The sequence below is a fragment of the Filicampus tigris genome, chromosome 22, assembly GCF_054856515.1.
Source record: "Filicampus tigris isolate MCC_2025a chromosome 22, RoL_Ftig_1.0, whole genome shotgun sequence".
NCBI lineage: Eukaryota > Metazoa > Chordata > Actinopteri > Syngnathiformes > Syngnathidae > Filicampus > Filicampus tigris.
The window spans coordinates 9,906,481-9,923,089 of record NC_141238.1 but is presented as its reverse complement, the minus strand read 5'-3'; the positions used below and the strand labels follow the sequence as shown (position 1 = coordinate 9,923,089).

The following is a 16,609-nucleotide window of genomic DNA, read 5'->3' as shown; positions in this document are numbered from 1 at the left end:
ACAACCCCATATTGAGTTAATTAAATTAATTGAATAGTCCTAAATGCTGAAATATTCAAATTTAAAAAAGACTTAAATTTAAAGAATGAATTAGAATAAATGCATACACGTTTAAATGAAAGAATATGTTAGTGAATATCCAAAGAAGGGAATAAATATTGAAATAAAAAATTAAAATGTAATAATGCATCAGCTTTATATAGAGCTTTAGTGGACACTCAAAGACGCTTTACAATGGATATTGCTCAGCCGCTCACAAAGTCACTCAAAAGTGAAGTATTTAAATATTGATATAATTCTACATAAATAAGTAGGTTAATAAATATTGACATGTATAAATACTGTAATAAATATTCAAGCAAGCAAACTTAATTACATGAAGATTAAAAGAATTAAATATTGGAAGAAAAAGACAAATACTGAAGTAAATAAGTATTGAAATAAATAAATACTTCATGGAACATTTTATTTTTTTTATTTATTAAAATTTGGCAAAGCACGACACAACATTTTGCTCAGATTGATTTCTTTTTGACATATTCTTAATCAGGCAACTTTGTTCAGAATTGTTTGGTTTTATGTTGAGTTTCTTGAACAGATTAATCCATGTCAAATTGCCCGCATGCAAAACAAAAGATCATATATCAAATGTGGGAGCGAAACATCTCCAACATCATTGCAGACTTTGAGTCGTAACATGAGAGGGGAGTGGAATCATTTGCAGCGAAATTTTATCCCTTGTCCAAAAGTAAGGAAATATTTTCATGTGGTCAGACAAATGTGGCAAATGAGAAGGTTTGGTTTTGGCCAATTGAGTGTTTGTAAGAGAGTCAGAGAATGAAATTGATCTTTCGTTCGTGTCCACTTGAACTCGGATCCTCTGCGGCTTCACTGGCGGATTCCAGCATCCAGATAGGTCATCAAACTATCTGTAGGTACCGTTAACAAATGCAATGCTGCATGCCTTCATGTCAGCTGGCAGACAAGGGTCCCCACAAATCACCCCCAGTGACCAGCGTGTGTTGTCTCCCACCTCCACATCCCACGTGTGTGTTCCCGAGGTCAAAGCAGAAACGAGCACAGTGCACTTGAACCTCTCTGGATTCTTTGGATGCTGTTGTCCTGTTTTAAATCTCACACTGGTCAGATCTTCATACAAACTGAGTTCTGGTCCAGTTGTGTTTGGGTCCAGAATGATGGGACTGTAAACTGTAAAAAGCTTGACCATCATCTACAATTGAGGCAACAAAGTGACAATTGATATAATTGAATAGATTTTACAATCCTCAACTTTTATTAAAAACGATTGATTTAAGATAAGAAGATAAGATAAGAATGCCTTTATTGATCCCACAGTGGGGAAATTTTCGTTGTTACAGTAGCAAAGATATAGGTCACACAGGGGCGGCGGCATAATGTGGCCATTAATGTATAACATTGACGGCAAACATTTAGAATCAAACCTATGTAGATATACGCAGTAACATGTGTATATACACATGTGTATACACACCAACCTACATCTACATAAAAAATATGAGGAACACTCATTTCGGCCTGTACATAGTACAGAGGAAAAAATACTCTAAGTGACAGTGCTGCAGTGCTGTAGTGAAATGTAAGGAACAGCATTGGATAAAAATAAAACTAGACTAACAGTAGTGGGGAATGTTGAGTATTGCACGGTATTACAGTAGTGGGGAATATTGGGTATTGCACGATACGAGCTCAGGTGCAGGACTGCACAATTGCACTAATGACCGCCAGTTTGTAGAGACTACACAATGTTCTTGTTAAAGAGTCTGACAGCAGCAGGCAAGAAGGAACGGCGGAATCTCTCCTTTGCACAGCGAGGGTGTAACAGTCTGTCACTGAAGGTGCTATGGAGTGCTGTTAGGGTGCCCTGGAGGGGGTGGTCCGGGTTGCCCAGCATTGATGACAGCTTGGCCAACATCCTCCTGTCCCCCACCGAGTCCACAGAGTCCAGGGAGCAGCCCAGGACAGAGCCGGCCCTCTTGACCAGTTTGTCCAGCCGCTTCTTGTCCCGGGCCGAGACGCCGCCTGCCCAGGTGACCACTCCCTGGAAGATGACCGATGCAACCACCGAGTCATAAAAGTTCCTGAGGAGTGTCCCCTGAACCCCAAAAGACCTCAGTCTCCTGAGTAGGAAGAGTCTGCTCTGACTCTTCCTATAGAGGGCGTCTGTGTTGTCGCACCAGTCCAGTTTATTGTTCAGATGAACACCCAGGTACTTGTAAGTTGAGACTCTCTCAACATCTGTTCCCCGGATATTCACTGGTGCAGGTGAAGAGTGCTGGCGCCTACCGAAATCCACCACCATTTCTTTGGATTTCCCCGCATTGATCAGGAGGCGGTTCTGCTGGCACCAATCCACAAAACCCTGAGTAAGTTCTCTGTACTCCCGATCATCTCCGCCTGTGATGAGGCCGACAATCGCAGAGTCGTCAGAGAACTTCTGCAGGTGACAGGTAGGGGTGTTGTAGTTGAAGTCCGAGGTGTAGAGGGTGAACAGGAAGGGAGCCAAGACAGTTCCCTGTGGGGCCCCCGTGCTGCAGAGGAGCACGTCAGACACACAGTCCTGTGTTCTCACATACTGTGGCCGGTTTGTGAGGTAGTCCTGGATCCATGTGGTGAGGTGGTGCGCCACCCCCGCCCGCTCCAGCTTGTCTCCCAGTAGGGTGGGCTGGATGGTGTTGAAAGCACTGGAGAAATCAAAGAACATGATCCTCACAGTGCTCCCCGCCTTCTCCAGGTGGGAGAGTGAAGTGTGGAGGAGGTAGATGATGGCATCATCCACACTGATGCCAGGCTGGTATGCGAACTGGAGTGGGTCCATTGAGGAGCTCACCAGGGGGCGCAGGTGGACAAGGACCAGTCTCTCCAGGGTCTTCATCAGGTGAGACGTCAGCGCCACTGGTCTGAAGCTGTTGAGCTCCTTCGGGTGGGGGGTCTTTGGCACCGGAACCAGGCAGGATGTTTTCCATAGCTGGGGGACCCTGCCCAGCTTCAGGCTCAGGTTGAACATGTGCTGGACAATTCCACACAGCTGGTCTGCGCAGGATTTGAGGAGCTGGGGGCTGATGCCATCTGGACCCGCTGCCTTCCTCGCCTTCATCTTCTTCAGCTGGTTCCTCACCTGAGATGTTGTGAAGGCCAAGGCTGGACAGGAAGGAGTGGTGGCTATCTGGTGTAGCTGGGAGCTGGAGTATGTGGAGAAAAGAGGGGAGGGGGTGACACGCCCAGCAGGAGGAGTAGGTGGAGACTGCAACAGGAGAGACTGAGTGGAGGCAGGCATCTGATCGAACCTATTGAAAAAGAGATTCAGCTCATTTGCCCACTGCAGGTCCCCCTCAGTCCGGGTCTTGGGTTGTCCGTGGCCTGAGATGGTCTTCAGGCCCCTCCAGACTCCCCTGGCGTTATTCTGCAGCAGCTGCTCCTCCATCCTCTTCCTGTAGGACCTTTTCCCCTCTCTGATCCTCCTCCTCAGCTGGCGCTGCACAGTCCTCCGCTCCTCTATGTTGCCTGACGCAAAAGCCCTCCTCTTCTCCTTCAGGAGAGCTTTTATGTCTGGTGTGATCCAGGGTTTGTTGTTGGAGAAACACCTTACTGTCCTGGTGGGTATGGTGTTCTCCATGCAGAAATTTATATAGTCTGTAACAGTGTCCGTTAGACTACTAATGTCTTCCCCATGAGCATCGCTGAATACTTCCCACACAGTTGTGCTGAAGCAGTCCTTTAAGGCCTCCTCGGCCTCTCCAGACCATCTCTGAACCGTGCGGGTCACAGCTGGCTGCCTGCGGACCAGAGGTTTGTACACAGACTGGAGAGCCACCAGGTTGTGATCAGCTTTGCCCAGCGGGGGGAGGGGCAGTGATGTGTATGCCTCCTTGGTGTTGGCATAGAAAAGGTCCAGTGTTTTATTGTCTCTGGTGTGGCAGGTGACATACTGTGTGAATGAAGGCAGAGAGGAGGAAGGGGAGGCATGATTGAAGTCACCAGAGATGAGTACCAGGGCATTTGGGTGCTGTGTTTGTAGCCTGCTCACTGCTGCAGTCAAGACATCACAGGCTGTGTCGCAGCTGGCAGCTGGTGGGACGTAGACGGTCACCGCGATCACGTGACTAAACTCTCGCGGGATGTAGAATGGCCTCATGCCAACAGCTAGCAGCTCAATATCCCTGCTGCAAAGCTGCTCCTTAATCGTGATGTGCCCAGGATTACACCATCTATCGTTCACAAACACAGCCAGCCCTCCTCCTTTCCTCTTTCCACTCTCCAGCGTCCTGTCCGCGCGTATGATTTGGAAGCCGTCCAATTCTACGACCGCGTTCGGCGTTAGCGTTGTTAGCCACGACTCCGTGAATAGCATCAGGCTAGCCTCCCGGAAGTCCCTCTCGTGCCGGGTAAGCGCCGCTAGCTCGTCCATCTTGTTGGGGAGCGATCTAACATTCCCCATGATAACAGACGGGAGGACGGGATGGTATCGTCTCCTCCTTTCCCGGCGTTTAACCCCCGCACGAGATCCCCGTCTCTTCCTCCTCAGCTCACGGGGGATATCGGGTCTCGCCCCGGGAGCCGGCGCATGGTTAGCACGGAGTGCTAACAGCTGATTCCGGCTGTAAACAATGGGGGCTCGGCTCCGAGCCAAGTCGCCGGACACGATCGCGCAAAAAATAGCAATCAGCAGCAGCAAGAATACCGCAGTTTGGGTGTCCATTGCTACGCAAGTTACGACTATCAATTATACGAAAAAGGTATGAGGTAGAGTAATATTAAAGAACAAAAACACACGAAAAGGCTCACCGATGAGCCGGAGCTACTGTAGCGGGCTGCCACTCGCGCGGCGCCGGAAGTCATTAGACTTAATTAAGTATATTCAAACAAAACTATTAAATACAAAATGATGAAATCACTGGTTTAAATATTTTGGATTGACTAATAATATTGCATAGGTAGAGTGAATCTATATCAATTTCACCTTGAAAACTGATTAAAATTGACTACGCATCTGAAAAAAAGTAATTCAGATATACTAAATTTATGAGTCATTTAGATTTTGATTCACCAATTAAATAGGTGGAATTAATTTATACATACTAATTATCCTAATGAAATCAAGTTATATTTCCTAAATATCTGGATGATAATGATTTAGATTTACTAATTAATTGGGTGAAATTAGTTTATACATGCTAATTATCTTGAAGAAATTGATTTCTTTTTACGAAATATCTGGGAGATATTGATTTAGATTTACTAATTAATTAGGTTAAATTAATTTATACATACTAATTGTCTTGGAGAAATCGATTTATATTTACAAAATATCTGGATGATATTGATTTAGATGTACTAATTAATTGGGTGAAATTAATTTATACATACTAATTGTGTAAAAGATATTGATTTATATTTACTAAATATCTGGATGATATTGATTTAGATTTACTAGTTAATTGGTTGAAGTTAATTTATGCATACCAATTATCTTAAGGAAATTGATTTGTATTAACTAAATATCTGGATGATATTGATTTAGATTTACTAGTTAATTGGTTGAAGTTAATTTATACATACCAATTATCTTATGGAAATTGATTTGTATTAACTAAATATATGAAATATATTGATTCAGATTTATTAATTACGTTAAATTGATTTATATCCATCTCAATGAACGTGAGTTCCACTTACTAAATATCTGGATGAGATTGGTTTAGATGTACTCATTTTATGGGCAAAATTGAGGCTATCTTTCTATATGTGTGAAAAATAATGATTTGGATTCAATAACTAAAATAGGTTGCATTAAGTTATATTTGGTACCACATGACTTTAAATCTATTTAATGATTGTCACTTTGTTGTTGTAATTTTTTCGAGTCAAATTTACTTAATGTCATGTCTTCTTGTAGCAATAAGTGACACACACATATTAAAACAGTAAAGAAACATTTAATTGTGCAACCTTGTTAAACACATTTTCAACATTTTTCAAAATAATTTTTGGTTTAGAATACATGTATATAATTTTTAATCGGTGAAATACAGGCAACCGTGTTAACCGTGCGAAATATATAAATAAATATAAAAATATACACATGTATACATACATTTATGTATACACATTAATACATACATATATCTACATAAATATACACAATTATACATATACACATATACATGTACTGTATGTATGTATACATATATATTAACTATATATTATATTACATTGAATATTCCTATATATGTATTAATATAGTAATTAATTTACCTCCAATTTCTGCATTTATTGACTGATTTAAACCATTCAAAATACACACTGTTCAACTCATTTCATTTGCCAAAATTTAACATTGCTAAAAAATAAAAGCCCTAAATTAACACCGTTATAAATATTTACAACCAGAGTTCCACATTTTTCCCCTGACTCAAACCATTCGAAATTCTTTTTTCAACTTCATTTCAACTGTTCAGCTCATCCAGTTCAGCCTCAGCATTCACATATTTTGTACATCACACCCTTCAAATGAGTATGAACATTTCCAACAAATCAAACATTTGACTTAAGAACAAAATTGAGTGCTAGTGTGAGGACCCTTGGAGGGGAAGTCAACGCAGAGAAAATCTTAATGTTATATGCTATTCTATTCTAACTAGTCTAAACACAGTATTTTGTTTAATATTATTATGTTTGTGGAATATGAATCCAGCAGCAAAATCCACCCGTTTTTACACACCAGATTTTGCTAGTTGATTTGCGATTCCACAGATGCAATATTAATCAGAATACCATGTTTAGACTAGTGGGGCCGCATAGGACATATTATTATAAAGAACATTTTTAAACCACCTCCACTTTAAGCCACTAGTTTGTTCTTGAGGCTGTTCACTTTTGGGGAAAGCTTTGAATTGTCCAGTTCAAGAAAAAGTTTTTGGAAGGCTTCAAATGTGTATTTGAGCTCCTTTGGATAGGAAAGATTAAGTGCATAAGCCAAGCCAAGCCAAGCCAATCAGCATGGCACAAGCCCTTGAGAAGTTATCGAGACCAGTCAAGGCCTTTGTCCCATTAACAATGATCCCTATTTTCTTTTTACCTTCCGACATATTCTTTGTTGTGCTGAAAAATTTCAGCCGTTGCAGAGCAAGGTCCAGCTCCATATTGCTGTCATCTGCATCCTACAAAACAAATATTTGGTATTTTAGACTATAGTTACTGAAAGAAGTTGGATGTGAGTGTGTGTGAGTGTGGGAGAGAGAGGGAAAGAGAGAGAGAGAGAGAGAGAGAGAGATGCATTCCAATTTACATCATACTCTTTAAGGAGCTCATCAACCGATTCTCCAAGGTATAACATCAGACACCGGAAGACATTCTCTCTGGTGTCATTGATCGACGGGTTGCTTGGAGCCTGGAATAACATAAACATCAGCCTACTCAAGATAAAGATACAGGTCTTTAAACAAAGAGGCTTACTTAAATTTATAGGAACTAGGAATGGGCAAATACCGATACCGGGTTTCGGTATCTTGCTGTTACCAGACTTATTTTCAAGTGCTCCATACTTGCAAGGCAGTCGATACTAAGGCTGGCCAATATCAATGGCTCACAGAACGTTTTTCTAACTCAACTGTATCCATGTCAATCTTCTGATATGCCTATTAAGTTACAATACCTGTAAGTTGTATATTCACGCTTAGAATACATTATTAGCAGAGGTTGGCGCATCAGTAAATTTTGCCGGTCCGCCAGTCATCATTCGCCAGCGGCCGGGCTACCCACCTGTCCATCATTGTCAGTCCGTCATTATGTCAAGCCGAACCAAAACTGTTATGTCAGTACGTTACACGGTCATTGTTATTTTAACAACGATTACATTATCTGTAAATTACAGCTCGTCACCGCTCTTTTAGGACCGTCAGTCAGTCATCGTTATTTCAACCCCTGTTCCATCAGCTAAACGACAGCTCATCACAAATATTTTAGGACCGTCAGATCTTCGTCAGCGACCTCGCGTCAGTAAGAGCCAATCGGCGTCGAGAGCTTACTATGTCACACGAATTTGCAGCACAAGCAGTGTATCTACGCTGGTAAAGAAGCACTATACTGATGCCCACAATTGTTTTATTGTTCGTCCATTGTGGAACATTATAAAAACTAAAACCAAGATATTCCATAGTATTTAAATCAATATTGGGCTTGGGCTCTGGTACCAGTCCTTTCGAGAGAGGTTGGATACTCTTCTACTCTGGAGTTGCCCAAGGTGAGAGGTGCCGAGCAGATAATACGCTACTTTTTTCCCAAACTTTGAAACGTGACTTTTAATGTGATACTGTTTATTTATACATTTTTACTGACAAGCCAGCCATCAATTCAATTAAATAATACAGCCAAGCTTAAACTACCTTTAGTAGGATCATCTGCAACTTCAATCCCATGGCCCCGCCCTTTGAATGGAAGAGGTTGAGAAGCCTTGGACAGTATTCATCCATCTTGGACATGAACTTTGATTTCAGGAGCACCGTTGTGATTCTCTTGAACTCATCCTGAATCTTAAAGACAAATTATGTAAACTGTAATGCTTGAGTAGATTCCCTTTTGTAGTAGACAATGACTTGCAGATCTTACACTGCCATCCCATTGGCAAAACCTACAAATAACGAAAAAAAACATACTATATTAACTTGTACATATGGTATAACTATATAAATACAATCTAAAGAATGTTCCCAACAAATAACTACAAACTAAATTAAAAACATCTGTAATTTATGCTTTCAATTCAAATTCAAGTTGCAACTACAGGGTGAACTATCAGACAGCTCAAAAAACAAACGCTGAAACAAAAGATATTTTTTTAATGTAATTTAGAATCATGATATTGGAAAAAGAGCGCGAAAACCACACAATATATAATAATCCTCTGTTTTATTTTGCTCATCGTAATTGTAGTATATGACGTTTTTGGGGTGTTGTTATAGGTGTTACTCTTTTTTTTTTTTAAATACTGTCAGTACAACGTTGCTGTGTTATCCCTAAAACTTCCCTGCTATTACTGTACGGAAAAGGAATAAAGCTTGTGAATATGCCCCTTACGACGGGTTGATACTCGAACACAATTATACGTAGTCGAAAACTCTAAACTTTATTTGTACTCGCCTCTCAGAACAGTGTTAGCTCACTGGTACGACTGTTAGCAAACTAGTTAAGGTAGTTGAGGCGGGTAAACTCGGCTGACTCCGAATCACAACGTCGAAATTACACTTTCTATAATAAAACTTATGTAACTCGCAGTAACAAAACAATGTTCAACTGCTGGATTAACAAAGTTAAATGTCGGTGTGTGTATGTGTGTGTGTGTGTGTGTGTGTGTGAGGGTGTGTGTGTGTGTGTGTGTGTGTTTGGTGTTAGTGAAACCTCTCACCTGTTGAGGAAATTGCAGTCGGCTGCAGCAATGGCGGACTTTTTCGTAGCACACTCAAAAAATGGCCCTGGAGGCGGGCACCGACCGGAAGTGTACAACGATTAAAACCTAGGAGATGCCATTAAGCAGCATTTATTAATTTTACCACTTTGCTGACATTCCTAATAAAATATAATTGAATTATACTCATTAATTTTCATCTTATTTTATTCAAAGAAAAATGAGTAAAATAAATTGATTAATGAGTTTCATTTGATTACACTAACAAAATATTATACCAAACTACACATTGTTTTTTTATGTATAGGTTACTAGATTTTAATTTTGTAAATATTAATTTGGCCCAGTCAGGCTTTTTACAGTGTAGGAGAACATCTCCTTCATTTGTTCCCACACATTGAACCTGAGGTTGCCCACATGGTTGGGCTTGGCTTTGTCCATCAGATCTCCTGGCAGCGGCTCAGGTTTGTCGGCCAGATTGTGGATTTTGGTCATTGCGGTCTTGAAGTTATTCATGAAGGAAACGGGGTCAGAGGTCAGCTGCTCCTCTGTGCTTCTGATGGCGTCTGAGAGAGCGGCCATGTCTCTGCTCAGAGCCTCAATCATTTTCTTCATCCTCCGGCTCTTCCTCTGCTCTTCCTTACTCACGGCAGACAACCTGGCCTCCTCCTCCTCAACATGCAGGAAGCGATGAAGCTCCTCGAAATGCTTCTTAATCTTGCTTTCCACCTGCTCCCTCTGGACCTAAATGTACTCCGCTTGTTCATTGCGGTTGTCTCTTACATCATTAAAATCTTTCAGTCTTTTCTTTGCACCCTGCAGGCCTTCCTGGAGTTTCTTTTTGTAACCTTTCACAGCTTTATAGAGTGGATGGAACTTGTGGCCAGTGTGGATGTCTGCGTTTGTGCATTTGAGGCACACAAGCTCCTGGTGGTCCACACAGAAGAGTTTCAGTTTCGCACTGTGCAAGCTGCAAGTCTCCCCCACCTCCGCTGAGGTTTGCGAAGAGGCATCACACACATTCCTCAGGACCAAGTTTGAAGGTGAATCCATTCATCAGCACATTTTTCTACAGACTGGACACGTTCAAGCTCCTTTCTCCTTCCACCACTGCTGCATACACGCACGGCAGAAGGTGTGACTACACAGCAGTCTGACAGGATCTTTAAAGATGTCCAAACAGGTCGGACAATGGAGATCTTCCTCAACGCGGCTTGCCATGGTCCTTGCGAAGTAACTTTCTCACTTTCTGACCTTCACTCTCAGGATAGGCGCAGCCGAAGTGCTTCTTGCTTTTGTTTTCAGAATTGCCCGCAGCAAAAAGCACGCCGTTATCTGGGATCAGACAAAAGTTTTTAATTATCACTTTCAATCCAACAACTCACACGGAGTAAAACCAAAGAATCAAAAACAAAAACACTGCACCAAACTCTCCCCCAACGTGCTGTAACATTTTGTGTTAGTGAAGAGGAAAAGACAAGGCAAAAAAGTACACATTCCCGCCAATGCTGGAATATAAAAAAAAGCCCTTCGTTTATTCACGCACACGAAAAAAACAGCCCGGTAGCAGGTCTGCTAAATCATAGGCTACATGATGAAGCAGATTCATCCGCGTCACAAAGATTGATAACCAGCAAAAACAGTGAGACTGCAAAACTTACGTCCTTCTCCTTCGAAGTCTGACCACCAACTGGCGGGAAGTCAGGGCGGCAACCTACATATAGGCGCCAGCCGATGACACTTGTTGGCGACACCTAACGAAAGGACCCAGTACATTTGTTACAGGAGGCCAAGATGGTGGCGGAGGGAGCAGACGTGTTGTGAGCACCTCTGAGCGGTGTTCCCTAAAAGATGGAAAATAATACTCCGTAAAACTCACGGTCATTTGTATCGAATACTACTTTAGTGATTCTGAACCTTCTGGAACAAAAAGCTGTCACCCGTTTTTGTTTAAAACTAACGCCCACCGTCACAACAAAGAACAAAGACAGGCGAAGAGTGCTTTCAATGCATGATTACTGCGGCACAGAAAACATGGAAACAAATGCCTAAGGACAGAAGAATATATTGTCCTCGCCCTCCAAAGAGGTAACACCATTAAAGAAGCAGAAAGGAGAAGCAGACACTGAACAAGGAACCGCCTTCTTAGCGAAACTTGACAAGTTGACATTGATGATGGATAACTTTGGCCAAGACTTGAGACTGAACACGGTAACGATTGCCAATATTGCCAAAGCGGTTGAATTCAACTCGGCCGAAATTAAGGATTGCAAAGAGAAGACACTTGCAGCCTTCCTCGGAGCCTGTCACTGCTTCCACGTGACGTGTCCAGAGCAAAATAATACAATACAATTTTATTTATATAGCGCTTTTGCGGGGGGTTGGAGCGCAGCCTTGCTCGGGTCGGGGAGCCTTATTTTGAAGATTCCCCCGACCCGGTCAGCTGTTTTTAGACACTCATGTGGAAGCAGTGACAGGCTCCGAGGAAGGCTGCAAGTGACAGCCGAAACTGTCAGCACGGTAAGAGCGCTTTCTCTTCACAAAAAAATAGGAAGATTATTGTCATTGTCGAAACAAAAGAAACTTGAAACTCATGAACAAAATGAGCCTATGCTAACGATTAGCGATAATTAGCATTAGCGATACTTATTAGTATGTTCAGTCAATCGTTCAGCCCTACATTGTAGATTGTATGTGTGTTTCTTTTATAATTCACCTTCTATAATTCAGCTCGTAAATAAATGTCATTACACACAATTGTCTAAGTTAGTTTCAGACGACGATAGAACAAGAATGAACCACAAACAGGCAGACATGCTAACGATTAGCAACCGGAATTAGCATTAGCGATAGCGATTAGTATGTTCATTCAACAACACAGTACAACCAGCGACAATTCAGCTCCTATATAAATGTTGCATGCTCATTACACACAATTGTCTAAGTTACTTACAGGCGATGGTTGAACAAGAATAAACCACAAGCAGGCAGTTGCCGTGCCTATGGCTGTGTGTGTGTGTGTGATTGCCATCATGCAGCCACACATGTAAGGAGGAGCACACTCAGCACAAAGGAGACGAAGACATAATTACGACCGAATACATAAATACTTTTGGAGACTTGGAAACATTCTACATGGTCGGGGATAAATAAAAGACTTATTTAATCGATCTACAACCGTTTTGGTGAGTTTAAAGTTATCTTACCGTAACTTTCTTGTATGCTACATGTAACATCGTAGCTCGGTGGAAATGATGTGTACTAAGCGCACAATTTCCTGCCAAAATGCGACTTATACTCCAGTGCGCCTTATATATGTTTTTTTTCCTCTTTATTATGCATTTTATGGCTGGTGCGACTTGTACTCCGGAGCGACTTATAGTCCGGGAAATACGACAATAATAATTTCATAAGGCAGTGTCTTACAAAAAATAAATTTCCTGAAAAACAAAACAAAAACGGTATTCATAAGGAACTTGATGAGGCTAGAGTAAACAAGTTAAGAACTAACTATTTGAATCGTCCAATACCCCTGAAAAGTAAGGAAATACATTTTAAAATTATGAATAATATTTACCCATCGATAGAATTACTAAGATCACGTTTTGATATTGAAGACAATATGTGCTCTTTCTGTAACAATGACATTGAAACCACTGACCATATGTTTTTCGCTTGTCCAATAACACAATAATTCTGGAAGGATGTACACCTTTGGATCACTCCTAGAATCCCATCATTTCCAACGTCATTATCAAGAAATCATATCACATTTGGTCTTACTCTTGCAAACAAGAATGAGGAAAACTCTACAAATATAATTTTATGTATAGCAAAATTCTTTATCCACAAGAAAAAATATCAAAAATCAAACCCTGTTTTTCAAAATTTCATAAACGAATTTGGTATTTACATTAAGTCATTAAAGTTAATTATAAGACCAAAGACACAAATAATACATAACATCTTGAAGGAATTTCCTCTTGTGTTGAGTTGATTGTCTTTATTACTTTATGCCCTTTTTATACATCATCGATATATATATATATATATATATATATATATATATATATATATATATATATATATATATATATATATATATATATTATCTAACTACTGCTCCCTTGGCAATTATGTTGATTAATATTGAAAACATGTTTAATTGTTGCCATTTTTGTATGTTGTATTGTGTTGTTCAATGTTTGAAAACGTTAAAAAAAACAAAAACAAAAAAACATTTGTTAAAGTGCTACGTAAAGCCGCCGAGCAAGAAAACGAAAGTAAAATGCAGTCGTGAAAGCTGACTTGCTCAGATAAGAAAAAGAGTAGAAAGTGCTTGAAAGTAAATGTAAGTTTACCCTTACTCCTTTGTGCTCGATGTGCAGGGAGCGACCAAAAAATACGACTCGCCTAAATGTTTGAAATTGGAATAAACTCCACCAAATCCACACGACCAGCCCAACCGCGGATAGTGGGCACACCTCATCTACCCATCGCGATACACAAGTGTCTCGGGAGAGGAGTGTTTTCTTTTGGCTGACCCGTTTTGAATCCCGACGGAAGCGTAAATAAATGTCACTTAGCGGCCTAAATTGTTCAAAGGTTGATTATTGAGCATTCTAAATTAGGTTTAATAAGAAATTTAAATCGTTTAATGACCATTGTGGTTTTCTTTTATATCTGATATTTTGTAATATTGTTACCATCTTGTCATGAAAGTCAATATAAATCAAAACGAGTCATTTTAAGCACATTGTGTTGACAGTGCCTCGATTGAGGCATCCATGAGGCAATGGTCACGACATAAGCGGAAGTGACGTAAAGGCTTCCGCGATCACTACAGCAAGCTACAGCAAATTGCGCCTGGTCTTACTGGGCACAATGTGAGTTCGAACGGACCACAGCCTCCACACACGACGCCCATCACTACTTTAAAGGACGACGACATCATCGATTAATTAAGTCTTTTGTGTCAGGATGAACTCCTTTCGGCCACCGTTGATGCTTCTCGGCGTTTAGCTCGCTAGCCGCTAACAAAGAGAAGCACACCACACATCGTCAAGCAGAAATAAAGTACGAATTAGTTGGGGATTGTTGTGTGAGAATGTGTGCAATGACGACAACAAAATACGAGGAGGAACTATGTGGAATAAAAGAAGAGAACGAGCAACATCCTCAACTGCTGGGCGAAGTCTGCAAGCAGCCTCGTTTTGTGCTACACGGAGCAGGTTTGTACACTTCTTACTCTCATTTGATTTGTAAATAACGACTTTCTGTCGGGCGGCACGGTGGTCGACTGGTTAGCACGTCCGCCTCACAGTTCAGAGGTCGTGGGTTCGATCCCGGCTCCGGCCTCCCTGTGTGGAGTTTGCATGTTCTCCCCGTGCCTGCGTGGGTTTTCTCCGGGTACTCCGGTTTCCTCCCACATTCCAAAAACATGCATGGTAAGCTGATTGGATACTCTAAAATTGCCCCTAGGTGTGATTGTGAGTGCGGATGTTTGTCTCTGTGTGCCCTGCGATTGGCTGGCAACCAATTCAGGGTGTCCCCCGCCTACTGCCCAAAGACAGCTGGGATAGGCTCCAGCACGCCCCGCGACCCTTGTGAGGAGAAGCGGTACAGATAATGGATGGATGGAGGACGGGTGCGCATAAACGCGTTTCTACCACTAGAGCCGGGAGCGCTTTTGCGTCTTTCTACCTTTAAAGCCGGGAGAGCGTCTGTGTCTTTTTTTAATCCATTTCTCCGTCTCTTAGCCAATTTAATGCATCAGAATATACACGTGAGGGTGGCGCGAGACCGTGGAGGATGTCGTGGAATTTTCTCGAGCCGGAGGTAGGCTAATGGCGGACGGCGTCTATCGCCCGGAGCTCTGTTAAGTAACGCCAGTGATGTATAGACGACGCGTACGACCAGAGGAACCAGTCGAACGTGGTATGATATGGTTTGTAGACAATTACAATATAGACGTCTTTGTAACGGAATAGAGGATGGTAATTACCAGAGCTGGGCAGTCCGTCCCTGGGCCGGACCGGTCGGACCCTCCGGCCCGGCCGGATGCCTGTTTTTGGGTTGGGGGAGAGTAGGGTGACAAATTTTTAAAAATGGCTCGACTAAGCATGGCCGGAAGTGGATTTTAGTCCGGCCCACTAATCGGCCCTCATGCGTGTGACGTGCTTGCGAGACTTCGGCGGGAGCAACAACTGCTGTCATACGGATTGTGGTATTGACCACACCTCGACACCCCCTCTCCCCCTCTTGTCATGGTATGCCCCAGTTGCAGGCGGGAGTCACTGGTTACGTGATGTGGCAATAAGGAAATACAAACACGCTTGTGTCCCGGAGTATATTAAGCTGCGCACAGCCCTACTTCCGGAAATACGCCATAGCAAACCTGCTCTGTGTATAGTGGTTTGCTGGTTTGCTTTTATTTTGAAAGTGTGAAGGAGGGGAAGTGTGGAAAATAAGTAACTTGTTCACTACGACTTCTGGCCATCTGTTGGACCCAAATAATTATAAAATACGACAAATCCAACACCGGGGCTCGCAATGCAAGTACACACACGCAGTTGAGGTTGGAAGTATGGTGCGATTAACAACACATGGAGACAAGAATAACTTCCGTGTTGTCGGTTTAATGCAGCAACTCGTGTGGGCGTGTCGTCTGACTGGCTTGGTTCACAACTGGGAGAACATCCATATGACAAAGTGCAATGACACTCAAACTCCACACGGTGGTACTACAACACAACCTATAACAGTTGGGTAGGTACTGCTGGCGCATTTGAAGCATGTCCACAGCATGTTGGGATGCCGTTCATTTAATTATTGTAAGTATTGAACTAATTCTTATTTGACATTCTTATGTTATTCCTGTGCCATCTTTATTCCTGCAATATATGTGTATTATTTTTATTACGTTTTGAATGAACATGTTGCCCTGCTGTTAGCTAGACCACAACTGTTGGATGCAAGAAGTATCCTGTTACTATTGTCAATCTCGGTACATTTATATTGTTTTTCATATCTTATTGATCTATTCCTCATCTCTGTCATTAAAAACTCACATTGACATTGAGGAGTGTCATTCTTATCTCCCGTTAGCATCTCTCCCACGGATACTTTTTTAATTTATTTTTTTATTTGTCGAGAGGCGGAATGTGG

At 41.8% G+C, this 16,609-nt stretch overlaps 3 pseudogenes across 2 annotated transcripts; all 3 read right to left on the bottom strand.

The window, feature by feature from the left end:
• The window catches only part of LOC147126947 (uncharacterized), a 155,860-nt pseudogene that overhangs the window by 63,176 nt on the left and 76,075 nt on the right, over positions 1–16,609 (bottom strand).
• Positions 674–15,608, bottom strand: LOC147126954 (E3 ubiquitin-protein ligase TRIM35-like; annotated as a pseudogene). Its single transcript, XR_015084681.1, has 4 exons — positions 15,447–15,608; positions 11,104–11,286; positions 9,803–10,777; positions 674–1,219 (listed from the first exon to the last, which is right to left on the bottom strand). The product of XR_015084681.1 is annotated as an E3 ubiquitin-protein ligase TRIM35-like (transcript).
• LOC147126955 (uncharacterized) lies at positions 6,004–8,576 on the bottom strand (annotated as a pseudogene). The gene is made up of 3 exons (XR_015084691.1): positions 8,424–8,576; positions 7,328–7,429; positions 6,004–7,199 (listed from the first exon to the last, which is right to left on the bottom strand). The product of XR_015084691.1 is annotated as an uncharacterized LOC147126955 (transcript).